Raw genomic sequence first — 9,438 nt, forward strand, 5'->3', positions numbered from 1 at the left:
AAAGGCTTCTACAAATTGAGTTAAATGATCTATAATTACTAGTAAGTATTTGTACCTCCCCACCTTTGGTAATTCGGTGAAGTCTATTTGTATTCTTGCAAAAGGTCTATGAGCCAATTCTCGCCCCCCATATACTTGTTTTCTCATTTGATGTTTATTTACTTTTTGACAAACGAGACATTCTCCTATCACTCGTTTGGCTATATCATATATCCCAATGCACATGTATTTAGCTGCAAATTGATCCACTAATGTCTGAATTCCCCAATGAGTGTTCTTGTGGAATTGCTGTATTATCTTGGTAGCTATGGGTTTTGGGAGAACTTCTCGGCCATCCGGGAGTTCCCATTTTCCATTAGCTTTCTGTTCAATCCCCATTTGATTTAATTTTGCTTGTTCTTGAATAGTAAAGCTTAAAATTTCATAGGATTTTCCATGGAAAAAGCACTACTTAAACCCTGGTCTTTCACATACACATTCTATGCCGTCTACTCCGAATTCTTTCCAGCAACCATAACAGGGGAGGTAATTATCTCCACAATTAACACACCGCTGTCTGGCCTCTATCGGATCATCCAAGTGCAGTGCTAATAGCGCTGCTCTCTTTGCCTCTTGATCAGCAAGGTTATTCCCCCGTACTAAAGGATTTAGCCCCCTCTGGTGTCCCTTTAAGTGTACTACCGCAATTTCGCTGGGCCCTCGTATAGCTTGTAAAATTTGTGATATTAACTCCTGATGTACTAGGTCCTTCCCCCGAGAACTGATTAGGCCTCTCTCTTCCCATATTTACCCAAAGGTATGTACTACTCTGAAGGCATATCTGGAATCGGTGTATATAGTTCCCACTTTTCCTTTTAGTAATTGTAAAGCCTTTAATACTGCATATAATTCGCATGCCTGTGCTGACCAGCTGGGACTCAAGGGTCCTGATTCTATCACCTTAAAAGTTTTTCCATCAATTATGGCATAGCCTGATTTTCTTTTTCCTTCTACCACCCGAGAGGATCCATCTACAAATAACTTCTCTCCTTTCCCTAATTCCTCTTCTTCCAAATCTGGTCTTATTTTAGTTTGTTCCTCAATGTTACGGAGGCAATCATGAAAAAGATTTTGACTAGGTTCTCCGTACAAAAATTGGGCTGGATTTTGTAACGATGTTGTTTCAAGGGTCAGGTGGGGAGATGCAATAAGGATTGCCTCATATTTTACCAGTCTAGCATCGGTTATCCATTTTTCTGCTTTTTGTTGTAACACACCTCTGATATTATGGGGTGATAGTACCTTTAACTCACTACCAAAAGTTATTTTATGCGCTTCCTCAATTAACAAAGCGGCTGCCACCACGACTTGTAGGCACGTAGGCCATCCTCGACTTACAGGGTCCAGTAATTTTGAAATATATGCTACTGGTTTCTTTTTTCCTGCCCATTCCTGGGCTAATACTCCAAATGCAGTTCCTTCCTCTGTGTTGACAAATAAGAAAAATGGTCTTTTTAGGTCAGGCAAGCTCAGAACGGGAGCATTTACTAATTCAGTTTTTAGTTCTTTTAACCGTTGATCATCTTCCTGAGTCCATTTTAACAATCCATCTTTAGTTATTTTGGTGTATAAAAACTTTACCTTTCCACTGTACCCTTCGATCCACTGACTACAATATCCAAATAGCCCTAGTAGCTGCCGGACTTGTTTCTTGGTTTTTGGACTTGGTAGGGAAAGGATCCCTTTAACTCTTTCCGGATCCAATTTCTTAGTTCCTTGACTTAATCGATGTCCTAAGTATTTAACTTCCTTTTCAACAAATTGTAATTTGGGTTTTGACACTTTTAGTCCCTTCAAGCTCAGGAAATTTAACAATTTGATACTTTCTTCCCGTACTATTTCCTCATCTTCCCCTGCTATTAAAAGATCATCTACATACTGAACTAGGGTAAGGGTATCTCCTATCTGGTAATCCTGTAAAATTTGTTCTAAAGCTTGCCCAAACAGATTTGGGGATTCGGTGAAACCTTGGGGTAGGACCGTCCATCTGAGTTGAGTTTTCCTGTGGGTATCTGGGTCCTCCCACTCAAAAGCAAAATAGTTTCTGCATTCTTCTTTTAGGGGGCATGCCCAGAAAGCGTCCTTCAAGTCTATTACACTGTACCACTGGTCATTCGGGCCTAATTGACTTAAGAGAGTGTGTGGGTTAGCTACTACAGGGAATCTAGTTACAGACCTTTTGTTAATTTCCCTTAGGTCATGGACTAATCTGTACCCCCCATCCGCCTTCTTGACTGGTAAAATGGGAGTGTTAAAAGGGGACATGCAGGGCTCTAATAATCCCTGCTTTATTAATCTCTGAATTTCTGGTTTCAATCCTTGTTTTCCCTCCAGAGGTATGGGATATTGCTTAATCCTCACCGGTACCTCAGGATCCCGGATGGTTACCATAAAAGGTTCAACATTCAATTTTCCCACCGTATCTGGAGTGTACCATACTTCAGGGTTGATTTTAGCCTCATCTTCAACCCGTAGGGGGCACAGTTTGATTTCAAGTTTACTTGCGTCTGCGCAGTAAACTTCAACAGTTCTGGGCGGTGGTCGCAGAGTCCTGAATAGTGGTTGTAGAGATGAAGTATCTCCTCTTCCTCGCCGTTGAACTTTTCACCCCAAGGTTCTGCGCAGCCTCTGTAGTTCTCTGACATGTCTCTGCATGCCTCTTGTCTCTACATGTCTCTGTTAAAGCTCTGATAAGGACGCACCACTATATCTTCTACCTACCCCCTACACAGCCTTGATTTATTATGTTAGTTCAGCTAAGCGCTTGCTGTTAGTCGGTTAGTTTTATACAATGTAGCAATATTAGCTTTACATAGCTCATGTGGTGATTTACTTTTCCATTGTTTTAACTGAATTTGATGAATAAATAGTTTACTATCTGTCACAGGGGCCATGGCTGCAGAGGGAGGATGTGGGAGCACTCACTACTTGGGGAGAGGCTGAGGGTATGGGGCGGCTCAACCCGGGCAGGAGAAGGCTCCAGGGCTCACCACAGCCTGAAGGGACCTTCAGCTAGGCTCTTTGTCCTGGTAGGTGTCAGGAGAAGGAGACACCACGAGCCACAGTGGAGAGGAGAGACCTGGCAACTCCCCTCCAGCCTGCTGCTGGCCTAGCAGCAGCAATAGCTGAAGTGACCTCACAAACACCTGTTCAGCCATATGCATGCTGCTGGCCTATCACTTGCAGAGACAGAGCTGACCTCACAATGAATAGCCAAGACAGGCGCCTGCTCCTACCCTATCAGCATCTCCAGTAGAAGTGACATCACCAGCCCCTGCCCCAGCTGTGACCTTGCTGCTGGCCCCTCACCTGCTGGTAAGGGTTAGGGGTTATAGTTAGGGCCATTAGGGCTAGGGTTGGAGGTTTGGGTTAGGGGTGCGGGTTAGGCTTAGAGTTGGGTTAGAGTTGGGTTAGGGTTAAGTAAGGGTTAGGGGTTAGGGTTAGGTTTAGGGTAAGGATTAGGGTTAGGGATAGGGTTAGGGGGTTAGGGTTTTTAAGGTAGGGTTAAGGGTTAGGGTTATGACTATCTTTAGCTTTTACAAGTCATTTTCTGCTGGTAGCTATGTTGCACACCAAGGATGTCATGTACATTTACCCTAGTCTTGTTACCCTCGCAGTTGTGTTTGTACCCCATGCAAGTGATGTCGCAAGTCTTGCCTGATGTATTTAACATTTTTTTCTAAATGTGAATATTTGCACAAAAGTATATTGTATTGAGCCATATTTTTAAATCTAGATAAATAGATTTCTATTTTCACATCTAGAGAAATGACCAAAGAGTTTGGAACAGGCACAAGTCAGAGACTTGGGGTTCAGCTCTTCTTTTTTTTTCTTTTTTTTTTTCTTCTCTTAGTTTATAGAGTAAAAATGCCTCTACCACTATTACAAGTTTTTCAGAGTAACTCTTTATATACTTTGAAATACTCTGATATTTTCAGATGGTTGCAGGTAATGTCAGTGTAGTGTCACAGGAGAAAAGTCGGAGATCGTTCAGGCAGATCTGAGCTAGTAGTTAGTTTATTGAGTTCTAATCAGTAAATTTAGGTATGTAAAATATTTAATAAGTACAGATGGATTGGCGGTCAATACTCTACTATTTACCACACTCAAAGTTAGTATGGGATACAAAGATTATTGCGTAAGCTTAGTATACGTATCTTAAATGTTACATGCATGCAAAAAAATGTCACTTACCAACCCATCGATAACTGGTGTCAGGTAAGGGATCTCTCAGGCTCGAGGGGTAACCTTGAGAGGCGTCCCTACTCAAGGGGAGATCGCTGCCACACGGCTGGCTGCTATGGAGGGAGAGCTGAATGGACCCTGATGGCTGCAGATATTTATAGTGTAAAGTGGTTGATTCATAGCCGGATTTTCTGCTGTGTTCATGCAGTTTCAGCCACTTATCGGCCCAGTCTCCAGTCAAGCCACTTATTTGGGTTTGGTGCTGAGTTCGCACTGATTGCCTCACACACTAGGATTAACTTCAGCTAGGCTTACTTGCTGAGCATCTGCCTGGATGAAAGTTCAATTCAAACAGGAGTGCATCTGTCACATGTAGACATTGCCTTTTGCTTTCATAGCACTTGCTCTGCTCTCATGGAGAAAGGGTAGGTTCTGTTTCCCAATTTAAATTTGGAGGGATGTGGAAACCTGAGATCACAGGAAATAAGTGGGGTGGATTAATGCAGTAAGTGAAACAAACAGTGACCAGTACAAGGACGGAACTGACCAATGTGAACCATTTCTCCAGTGAGTAGGTTATTAACAAAACTATCAATAATTGGATGATTACTTTTGTTGGTAATTATTTTTTCTTCTGTCCCAATGTTACTCTTCTCACTCAAGATTGTGGTTAAGGGAAGGAAGGTAGGAAGGGACTTGGTCTAAAGTGGTTTGAGGGAATAGCCGCTTTAAGGGAATTAATTGCATTTCAAGGTGACGAAATACAAAGTGACTGTCTGCTAACCCTACTTCTTGTATTTCACCTAAATTCTTATACATGAGAGGGAGTGTTGTTCTTTTATAGCTGTGTGTCCTACTGTCACTTATCCCCCGATCCCCAAATACTGATGATGATACAAATTCCCCCTTATGGCAACTCAGCAGGGTGCCCTATTGTCCCCGAGCTGTCGCCTAACGCGGTATGTACTGCCTGGCTTTCCCCCTAGGGGAGAGGTGCTAATTAGGTCTCTGTGGTCTCCTGCCAAAGCCGGCAGGTTCAGAAGCGAAGGGGCAGAGGAAAACCGTACTCTGAGCCCGGTCCGGGAACTCGGGGAGACAAACGGAGATCCACTCTTGCGATGACGAGAGCTCTAGTCAGGGAAGCGACCCGAAGGCAGCTGCCGGGATAAGGGCTAAGCTTGCGGCCGGGTCGGTGGCAATCCGTCGGGCGGGGCTCACGCCTGCGCACTGCGCTACCCCTGCCTCGCCTCTGAACGTTGACTCGGCAGCGGTGGCGGCGGCTCGTGTAGGGATGGAGTAAGCAGGGTCCGGCTGGGGTTCCTGGGTGTTGTGGCGGCTCATCAGTGCCCCTGCTCTGCCCGTTGTGGTGAGTAGCGATTTGGACACGTACGATCTCCCTTTGTTTATGTCTTGAGGGCTGGTGTAGGGCTGAGGGACTGTCTCCGCCTTGACTCGGGCAAAAGGGGTGGTGGGATTCTCGTGGATGGCGCCCGGAGGAGTGGGGGAAGCCTGTCCCGTCCGTGTTCTTCCCCCCTACACACACTCCCTGCGCAGGCGGAAGCGGCTTGCCCGTGCTCTGCCTTGCTTCGGGGGCTGTGCTGCCCTCCGAATAAATCCCCCGAAACGTGAGGCAGTAGCCTAGCGACCGTCACTGGTGCCCTTCGGTTGTGGGCTGTACCGCGTTCTGTCATCCCGCGGCCTGAGGCGGCTCTGAGGCGGGGATGCACTCCTGTCCTCTCCCTCTGCGTGGACTCGGGTTTGAAACGCAGCCGGCCCTCTGTGCTCAAGGAACCCAGCTGGTGTTTTGCTTCACTTTCTGATCTCTTGTGCTTAGCAGACTAGAGTATGTTTTCCTTGTTTTCTACGTTCTTATTAGAGCTTTTAGCAAGGTACTTTGTCTCGTGGCTCCTTTCTCTCAACTCCTTCTGGAACAAGCATGTAATCTGCATGGCTGAACAGCCTGTGAGCTACGCGAATGAAAATAGCCATTTTAGTTTGGAAATATAGGTAAGCATCAGTTCTGTTTGTGTTTAGCAGGAAACTGCTAATAGTTAAGAGTTTGTGTCCCAATTCCCATCCTCTAGCCTCACCCCCCCCCGCCCAAATAATAAAACCTTTTTTTTTTTCCTTCTAATTCTCTATAGGTATGTGAAAAAGCCACTATTTGTTTTTCTTTATAATGGTTACCTAGAGTTTTGATAAGAATGGAGATTAAGCTAGATATTCTCATATCTACAAAAGCAAAGAAAACCATGGCCTCGCATCTCTTGGACTGGACAGATAAGTGTAATGAACTTTTATTTAAATAAAAGTGGTAATTGCAGCTGTAACATATTTTCTTTTTATTTTAATTATTTTCCCCTAACGTTTTTTATTTCTGTCTGCATAATTTTGCAGGCTTCCATAGAAAATAATGTTTTAAAAACCAAAATGCTCTTTTTTTTTCTTTCAGTATGAAAAAGAGGCTATTTTTCTTCTAAATGATAAACATATAAATGAAATTAACTTGGCATCAGGGAAGACAAAGAAGAAAATCCCTTGACTGCAATCATTGATGAAAAATGTAGTTGTTTTAACAACATCAAGAAATAGTTAAGTGCCTCACCTTGGGTACTGTGTGCAGTTCTGGGCCCCACAGTTGAAGAAGGATGTGAAGGCCCTTGAATGCATCCTGGGGAGGGCAACAAAGCTGGTGACAGGGCTGGAAGGCATGTCCTGTGAGGAGCGGCTGAGGACTCTGGGCTTGTCTAGTTTGGAGAGAAGGAGGCTGAGGGGAGACGTCATTGCTCTCTGCAGCTTCCTGAGGAGGGGAAGTGGAGAGGGAGGTGCTGAGCTCTTCTCCCTGGGATCCAGCGACAGTATGTGTGGGAATGGCTCAAAACTGCACCAGGGGAGGTTCAGACTGGACATTAGGAAGCATTTCTGTACCGAGAGGGTGGTCAAACACTGGAACAGGCTTCCTAGAGAGGTGGTCGATGCCCCAAGCCTGTCAGTGTTTAAGAGGCATTTGGACAATGCCCTTAATAACATGCTTTAACTCTTGGTCAGCCCTGAAGTGGTCAGGCAGCTGGATTAGATGATTGTTGTAGGTCCCTTCCAACTGAAATAATCAAGTGTATTCTAGTCTGGTCTATATATTACAAACTCATGTTATTGTATTTGTAGTTGTAACAGTTTAGAAAGATAGTATATCTAAAGGATCTTCCAGTTCACTGTCAGCTTTAGGAATGTGGCTAAGATGGAAAGGAAGTAATTTTAAGTACTTCTCAATAATATCCTTCAAAACGTCTCTCCCCCGATGAACACAGGTGCTTGGTTGGTTGGCAGGAATACTTACAACAGGAGAGCTATTTCTTTGGAATAAAGATCAGGACTGCTTGGAAATTGCACCAGCAATTGAAGAGTCTAGGAAAGTAGTTACAGCAGCACAAGGAGAGGTTTTTTTTCAATTAGTCTTTTGAAAAATGGAATAGAGTGAAAGTGTGTGGTGGTTTGACCTTGGCTAAATGCCAGGTACCCACCAAGTCGCTCTATCACTTCCTCCCCCTTCCCCTTTTTTTCTCAACAGGGCAAAGAGGGGAAAGAAAATAAGATAGGGAAAAAAAAAACAACCCTTGTGGGTAAAACAACAGCAGTTTTAATATAAGCAACGGTCCGTGCGCGGAAGCAAAAAAAAGAAAACAGATTTATTCTCTACTTCCCATGAACAGGCGATGTCGGGCCTTCTCAGGAAGCAGGGCTCCCATACGCGTAGTGGTTGCCTCGGAGGACCAAGGGTGACCCCACCCCCTTCCTCCTTTCTCCCAGCTTTATACTGAGCAGACGTCATATGGTCTGGAATATCCCTTTGGTCAGTTCGGGTCAGCTGTCCTGGTTGTGTCCCCTCCCAAGATCTTGCCCACCCCGTCCCACTGTGGGGGGGAAATGTCAGAAAGAGCCTTGGTGCTGTGTAAGCACTACTCAGCAGTAGCCACAACACCAGTGTGCTATCAACACCCTGCCAGCTCCCAACATAAAACACAGCACCATGAGGGCTGCTACAGGGGAAAACCAATTCCGGCTCAGCCAGACCCGGTACAGTCTCCACCCCTTATTCCATACCATTTACGTCATGCCCAGGTCCCACATAACACTCATTTATTCATTCCGTAAGCTTTCTTCACTCCTCCAGTGACTTGGGTCCCATCTGTCAAGATGGATGTTCAGGACAGGAGCAGTATGTTTGACTGTTGGACTCCAGCACCGACTAGGTTTGGGTCATCATCGCACGTATCTGGTTCACTCTTCGTCGTTCCTACTTCCTCCATCAGTTCCTGCAACATACAACTCAGCCCACAGCTTATTCCCCCCACAAGGTTAAATCTCCTTGAGGCACACACTGAGTAGCCCCATTCTCCCGCATTACCCACCAAGTACATCCAGGTCCCTGAGCAAAAACAATCCCACGAGCGGGCTTGCCTTTTCCCAAGGGAGGAGCAATCCACACTGCCTTCCCCAGCCATTTCCCTGTGTGTACTACAGGGACCTTATCTCCTCCCACAGTATGAAGGGGTTTTGTTTGGGCAGGACCAGGACGGTTAACAGATCCTCTGGTGTTAATTAGCCAAGTGGCTTCTGCTAAATTTATATCCCAGTGTTTCCATCCCCCATTGTCCAATGCTCTCAACATAGTCTTCAACAGTCCGTTGTATCTTTCAATCTTTCCAGACACTTGTGGGTAATAAGGGATGTGATACACCCACTCAATGCCGTGTTTCTTTGCCCAGGAGTTTATGAGATTATTTCGAAAATGGGTCCCATTGTCTGATTCGATTCTTTCAGGAGTACCATGCCGCCATAAAATTTGCCTTTCAAGACCTAAGATGGTATTTCGGGCAGTGGCATGATTTACAGGGTATGTTTCAAGCCAACCAGTAGTTGCTTCCACCATGGTGAGTATGTAGCGCTTGCCTTGGCGTGTTCGTGGCAGTGGTCCAATATAGTCAATTTGCCAGGCCTCACCATATCAAAAACTCAGCCATCGCCCTCTGTTCCAGGGAGACTTTACTCGTGTGGCTCGCTTGATTGCAGCACATGTTTTGCATTCATGAGTGACCTGTGAGATGGCCTCCATGGTCAGGTCCACCCCTCGATCACGAGCCCATCTGTACGTTGCATCTCTCCCGAGATGCCCGGATGTTTCATGGGCCCATCGAGCTCCAAATAGCTCACCCT

General features: G+C 45.3%; 1 long non-coding RNA gene across 1 annotated transcript; it reads left to right on the forward strand.

Moving 5' to 3' along the window:
• The first annotated feature begins 5,470 nt into the window (after window positions 1–5,470).
• On the forward strand, window positions 5,471–6,528 carry LOC141917826 (uncharacterized). Its single transcript, XR_012621479.1, has 3 exons — window positions 5,471–5,590; window positions 6,101–6,231; window positions 6,369–6,528. It is a non-coding gene; the product is annotated as an uncharacterized LOC141917826 (long non-coding RNA).
• The last annotated feature ends 2,910 nt before the right edge of the window (window positions 6,529–9,438 follow it).

Source organism: Strix aluco, chromosome W (assembly GCF_031877795.1).
Source record: "Strix aluco isolate bStrAlu1 chromosome W, bStrAlu1.hap1, whole genome shotgun sequence".
NCBI classification, from domain to species: Eukaryota; Metazoa; Chordata; class Aves; order Strigiformes; family Strigidae; genus Strix; species Strix aluco.